A 6,344-nucleotide genomic window follows, 5' to 3' on the forward strand; every position below is an offset into this window, starting at 1 on the left:
GGAATGCAAACTATGATATGAACATAATTATGATTAATAATATTCCAACAAATAGACTAGCTTTGCAAAGTATAGCTAGAAAAATCATTTGGCAGTTGCTGCACTGCGATTACTGCTTATCACACTGAAATAGCATTTCCCCCACCTGTTATGTCTCATCTTATACTTAGATTGGAAGTTCTTTGGAGCAGGGACCATCTTTTGTTCTGGTGTTTGTACAGCCCCTAGCACAATGGCATACTGATTCCTGATTGGGACCCCTAAGCAAAAAGACAACAACATACATCGTAATTGATGTGGGTCAAAAATATCAAATGACAAGATTTTAGTGAAAATAGAACCTTATTCTGAAAATCCAGTAACGTTTTTTTCGTGGAAAATTATCAACATTTTTCCTTTTTCTTGTGAAAAACATCATGCTTTTTTAGATTTTTTTTCATTTTTAAAATAAAAAATGTGATTGAAATGCATTTAATTTTGTTTTCAGTAAATTACAAAAACTGAGAAACAGTTCAAGAATGTTTTCAATAAAACCAGAGTAGGGGATTTCGATTTGCGAAAAATTTTGAAACCATTGGAAAACAGATGAAACAAAAACAACTTAAAAAATTTGATTTTTGTTCATGAGAAAAGGTTTTTCTTGCATGACAAGCCCTAATAACAGATTTTGTCCCTTTCCATTGGGAAAATTACAAAGGCTGAGGCCGGGAACTCCATGGGATTCAGCTCAGGGAGTTTGCAGTCAATTATATACTTGAAGAGAAGGGTATTGGGTGAAGTGAAATGGGCAGGAGTCGTAGCCTCCACTTCCAATGGATTCTGATGTTCCAAGACAGAGGAAGGCAGAGCAGAGTGTAATGGTGTGTCTGCATGGAAGGCTGGCCCCAATTTTCCCTTGGCAGTGCAGTTTTTTTGTGGCAATCGCAACTGTAGAGGGGCCAAGAAGGAATTAAAGCCACTGAAACAGCATTAATTTTCAATCAGGTATCTACTCAGATTTCTGTGGGATCAGCCAGGGATGCCACTGCATAGAACAGCTGGTCCACTATTCCACTACCTCCTTCCTCCAGCAGCTCTAGAATCCCATCAAGCCACATCCCTGCATGCCCCTTCAGGAGTCTATATGCTCGCAAGAAGGGATGGTGCAGTGAAGTTTTATATTTATGCCCACAAGGACAGCCACTGGATTGGCATCCCCTCTGCCCATGGAAGAAAAGCAAATGATCCAATTCATGCTCATTATAAAAATGGTGCTGTGCTCTGATTGACAAAGTACAACAAGGAAGAGAAAAGATAATAATGAAATAACAATAGTCATGCATTTTATTCTTTATTTAACTATAGTTATTGTTGATTTAAAATTTGGAACATTTGAATGGTACCTTGTGATACCATTGCATTGATAAAAATATTGCTTAAAAAAAATCACAGAAAACATCATGGAAATTGAAAAATTTCAAGATTTTTGACAAATTTTTTGCCAGAGATTTTTTTTTTCGGAGGGGGGGGGGAGGAGCCATTTTCCAAGTTAAAAAATGTTATGCAAAAAAGTCAACCAGCTCTTTGAAAAGTATTAATTATTATTATTACAATAAGATAAAATACCTTCATTATTGCACTAGAGTATTTCTACTTTCTAGGAGATCATATAATTTCATTAATACCAAGCTCAAAGCATGATGACATCTCAGTATGACATGCATTCTGCCTGATTTGCCTGCTACTGAATCAGCCCATGTATGAGGTAGTAAAATGTTCTGTGCTGCTCATAATGGTGTGAGTTGAAAGGGGACCTCTAGTGAGCCATTAGCTCCCACATATTACCTGGCAATCCGCAATAATGCTAAAGGAAATAGAGAAAAGGGTGCGTAACATTTGAATGTGGTTTGGGTGATGTATCGTAGATCTAAAAGTTTCCAAGTGGGGCAGTGATCTTTCATGATTCATGTTCTGGATTTTTTGCTTATGCCACAGGATTAAATTTAGGGCCAGATGCTGCTCTCACTTACACCAGAGTTAATCTGGAACTAAACTAAGGTCTGGTCTACATCTAAAGATTAGATCGACCTAGCTACCTCGCTCAGGGCTGTGAAAAATTTCACTCCCTGTGCAACATGGTTAAGTTCACCTAGCCCCCCACTGTAGATGCACCTATGTTGATAGAAGAATTCTTCTATCAGCCTAGCTACCACCTCTCGGGGAGGTAGATTAATTACATCTATGGAAAAACCCCTTCCGTCGATGCAGGACACATCTACACTGCAGCACTCCAGCGGCTTAGCCGCAGTGCTGTGGGTGTGCCACTTTGGTGTAGACATACCCTGATTTACTCCGGTGTAAGTGAAATCAGGATCTGCCCCTTTATGGGAAAGTTTTTAATGTGTCTGGGTTAACTCCATTGGGCTCCACACAATTACTCCTAATGTACACTGGTCTAAGCAAGAGCAGGATCTGGCCCTTTATGGGAAGCTTTTAAGCTTAATTTGATCATTAACTCAAGGGGGAGAGGGGGATGGCAGGAACTGCAGAGTAGGTAGAAAAAGAGATTCATTTCCTGACAGAGGCTGAGGCAGGCGATTGCCTTGTGGCAACAGCAGGTGCATGACCGAGAATAACCCGACAGACACTCCTTGCTGAGTGCCGGAGCACAGGCAAGGCTCCCTCCCTTGCCTCAGTTAAATAAACCATTAGGCCCCTCCATCTCCATCCCCTTCTCTGTCATCCTCTTGTCTCCTGGAAAAACAGCTCAGAACCCCCAGCCCCCGCCAGGGCCCAGCGCCTGGGCTGAGTGTACACTTACCACACGGACGTGCTGCGGGAGGAACAATGCTGCACACTACAGAAGCAGGCGGCTTTCAGAGCATGTGGACGCAGTGCTGCGTCTCCCATGCACCCTCACCCGGCTTCAGCGAAGGTTTCTGAGGAGAGGTGAATGTCAAACCATAAGGTCACCCAGCTTAACATTAATTCAGCTCAGATATCACTGTCCCGCATCTTTACCCCCCAAGTAGAACACAAAACTGCCCCATCAGCATGCAGACCAGTGGCAAAATGAAAAAAAACAGAGCTTAAAAGACCGATATATGCCTATTGGCAGCCCCTTCCCTCCTGTTCTATTCCCACAAAATAACCCACAGCCAATTATCAGAAATTATAACAAAACATTGTTGCTGGGGGGGGTTTTCCCCACTGTCTCTTTCATAACATGTCCTCCTCCTCCCCTGAGGTCTCAGCCCATCCCAAGTGCTTTGTGCTCCCTCCCAGACACACCCAAAATTGAGCTATTTAGTGACCAAAACAAAAATCAATAAACACCAAACAAGCCAGGATTTTGCCCAAATTGTGTGGCCTGATCATGCTGCTATAAAAACAGGGAGGGAGGTAACGTAACATCAAGTGCTCATTCATTTGGTTTTTTACTACAACTTTGTCCGTCACCCCAGTTCCTGAGCCACGTTAATACATTATTTAAATCTACATCATTTAAACGGGGTGCCTAGGCTGTACCGATGGCTGTCTGTTTTTCTGTATCCCCAGAGCTAAGTACATTCCCAGACAGACCAGGCTATGGCCATACTATCCTGTGGAGTAACTGCTGCGCATAACCTGACAATGAGAACACACAGCTCCCATTCATTCTGCACTGCTGCACTTGATCAGCCATTGAAAGCAGAATAAATATAAACTCATCCATGCTTATTCCATACCTCTCCCCAGCCTGTATTTCCTGCCAGCCCTTAGCTGCCACCCTCCCTCCCTAAGGCTGCACACCTTGACCATTGACCCCCTCAGGGAACTGAAAATCATATTCAGCAGAATAGATGATCAGACCTCTGAGTTTTGCAATAAACCTCATCACAAAAAGGACCTAAATGAAAACAGGGAAGAATAATCTGGATCCCTATAATCATTATTAAATAGTCACTATATAGATCATTTATTACCTTACAATCTATTACACTGTCTCTGCATTATTCTATACACACTGTACTGAATACCCCATTCTCCCCACCCAGCCAGCCATCCACATGTACCTCCTCCTGGCCTCTGGCAGCTGCTCTCTCCCTCTGTGCGCCAGTTTCTATTTCTCCCTCCCTCCTTCTCCATTCAGCCCTTCTGGAGTCCCAGATTCTAGAAATGATTGATGAAGAGCCAAACCAATCCAGGAGGATTTAAGGTGGTGGCCTTATCCCAGCTGGACCAATAGAAACGCATCCCCAGCGCAGGGTGACTTTAAAACCGAAAGTGGCAGCGAAAGAAAGAGAAACGACGAACCAAGACGCCCGGGGAGGCGCGGGGGGGACTTGTGACTGGGGGTCACCCTAGGGAGAGGAGGATGGGGATAGGGGAGAAGGAAGAGAGGATGGGGAAAGGGAAGAGAAAGTTGGTGAAGGGAGGGAAAGGGGACGGGGAAAAGGAAGAGAAAGAGAGGCTGATGGGGGAGAGGAGAGAAGGATGGGGGGCAAGGGAAGGGGGTGGACGAGTTCAAGGGTGCTGGTCAGTTTTATTTCCTGACCCCAGACACTGAAAAAGATTCTCTCTGTCTCTCTGCGTGTGTGTCTGTCCATCCTTTTGGGCATCCCCCTTTGTGTGTGCATGTCCCTCTTTGGGTTTGTATGTATCCCCCTGCATGTCCCCCTTTGTGTACAAGCATCCCTGTGTGTGCATGTCCCCTTTGTGTGTGTGTCTGTGTGTTCACATCCTCCAGTGTGTGTGTGTGTGTGTGTGTGTGTACACGCACGCATAGTCTCCTGTATCCCTTTGTGTGTGTGTTTGTGCCCCCCTGCATCTTTGGGTGCCTCCCTGTTTGCATGAATGTGTCTGTATCTTTCCATTTGCCTATGTGTGTCTGTGTACGTGTCTATATTTGTGGGTGTGTCTGGGTGCGTGCATGCCTGTTTGAGTTGGTATGCGTCTGTTTTGTATGAAGTGGGTGAGGTAAAATGCATAATTTCCTGTCCTGGCCAAGGAAAAAAAGTGCCATGGGGCATCTGTATTTATGAAGAGATTCTTGTTTTGGTTTTATTGAAGCCCAGGCTCTCCAGGAGGGGACAATGAGACAATGCTATTTGCCAGTAAAGGCCAAGGTAGGGGCTGGCTGCAGCTATTGTTCTCTGGCGTGTTTGGGTGACACACTCCAGCGTACCCATTATGCACAGCTGGAGAGTTCAGAGCCACACCTCGCAGTGCCTGTTCCTTCTGAAATATACAGTACTGGCAAACAAATGAAAGAAACAATTACTGGTGAAAGAGACAGTGGTGGCCTTGCTGAAAAGTAACAAGGCTGCAACCAGCAATGACAGATTTTTAGTCTTTACCACCTTATGTTACGACAACGGAACTCAAATAAAAAAAATAAATATTTTCAAAGTTTGTTATTATTTTCTTTTCATGATTATCACATTTATCTTTATGAATAAAATAGAGGGGGAAATACACAGAGCAATAATTCCCACAGAGCTAAGATTCCAGCTGAAATACCACTTTACAATTAAAATGTCTAAGGAATAGCTCTGTGTGGCTCGAAAGCTTGTCTCTCTCACCAACAGAAGATGGTCCAAGAAAATATATTGCCCTACTCTCTGATCTCTAAATAATTATAGGCAGAAACAAGAAGGTTAGCCAAAGGGAATGCATCAAATGCCCTGTAGGCAGAATGGGCCAAGTTTTCAAAATGTGGGCCCTCTCCTCCCCAGTTGTTGGTGTAAATAACTTGCATATGCAATTATTTTTCTGCATTGTCATTTGCATTCTCAAGTGATGGATTTTATACACATGGGGGTCCTGGTCTGAATTATTATATATGTGAGTTGCTTGACCCAGCAGAGATGTCTGTGCACACCACCTCATTCAGGTTATTCATGCTGTTGGCCGAAGTAATCTATGCAAGGGGGTTGTATGCATGTGAGGTTGCTACCAGCCAAATCACAAGCACGCATCAGTGTTTTGGCAGCCCGCATGGACTCCCATTTTAAGGGCCATTTTGTTAGGCTCTGATAGAGGCCTCCCTACGGGATTGGGGAGCAGACAGATACCAGACACAGTGTTAGTTCATAATACTCTAAATATTTTTATTGATTACAATATAAACTCCACTCACTTCCCATTCACACTCCTTTCATACTACACCAGAATCTGAAGATCCGAAGGAAACCCCGATGGCCAGTCAAAATTCAGTCCGATCACAAGGAGTGGGGAGCCCCGTGTTACACGCCTCTTCTTTTTCAGGACTCTGGGTTGATGTCTGATTCCAACTTCAGCTATAGCAAACAGCCTTTTTCATAGACCAGTCCGTCGCATCAGTAGCTCTTTGTCTGTTTACTAAGCCTTTCATCCATAACTCC

The 6,344-nt window shown here is 43.7% G+C and overlaps 1 protein-coding gene across 1 annotated transcript in view; it reads right to left on the reverse strand.

Annotated features, from left to right (window-relative positions):
• SLCO4A1 (solute carrier organic anion transporter family member 4A1) overlaps window positions 1-4,110 on the reverse strand; it is a 47,513-nt gene extending 43,403 nt beyond the window's left edge. Inside the window, exons 1-2 of the mRNA XM_084646437.1 lie at window positions 4,035-4,110; window positions 2,801-2,918 (exon numbers count right to left, since the gene is read on the reverse strand). The gene's annotated coding sequence lies outside the window, so the exon portion shown is untranslated. The remainder of the gene's footprint in view (window positions 1-2,800; window positions 2,919-4,034) is intronic.
• Between the last annotated feature and the right edge of the window lie 2,234 nt (window positions 4,111-6,344).

Source organism: Lepidochelys olivacea (assembly GCF_965140295.1).
Source record: "Lepidochelys olivacea isolate rLepOli2 genome assembly, chromosome: 13".
NCBI lineage: Eukaryota > Metazoa > Chordata > Testudines > Cheloniidae > Lepidochelys > Lepidochelys olivacea.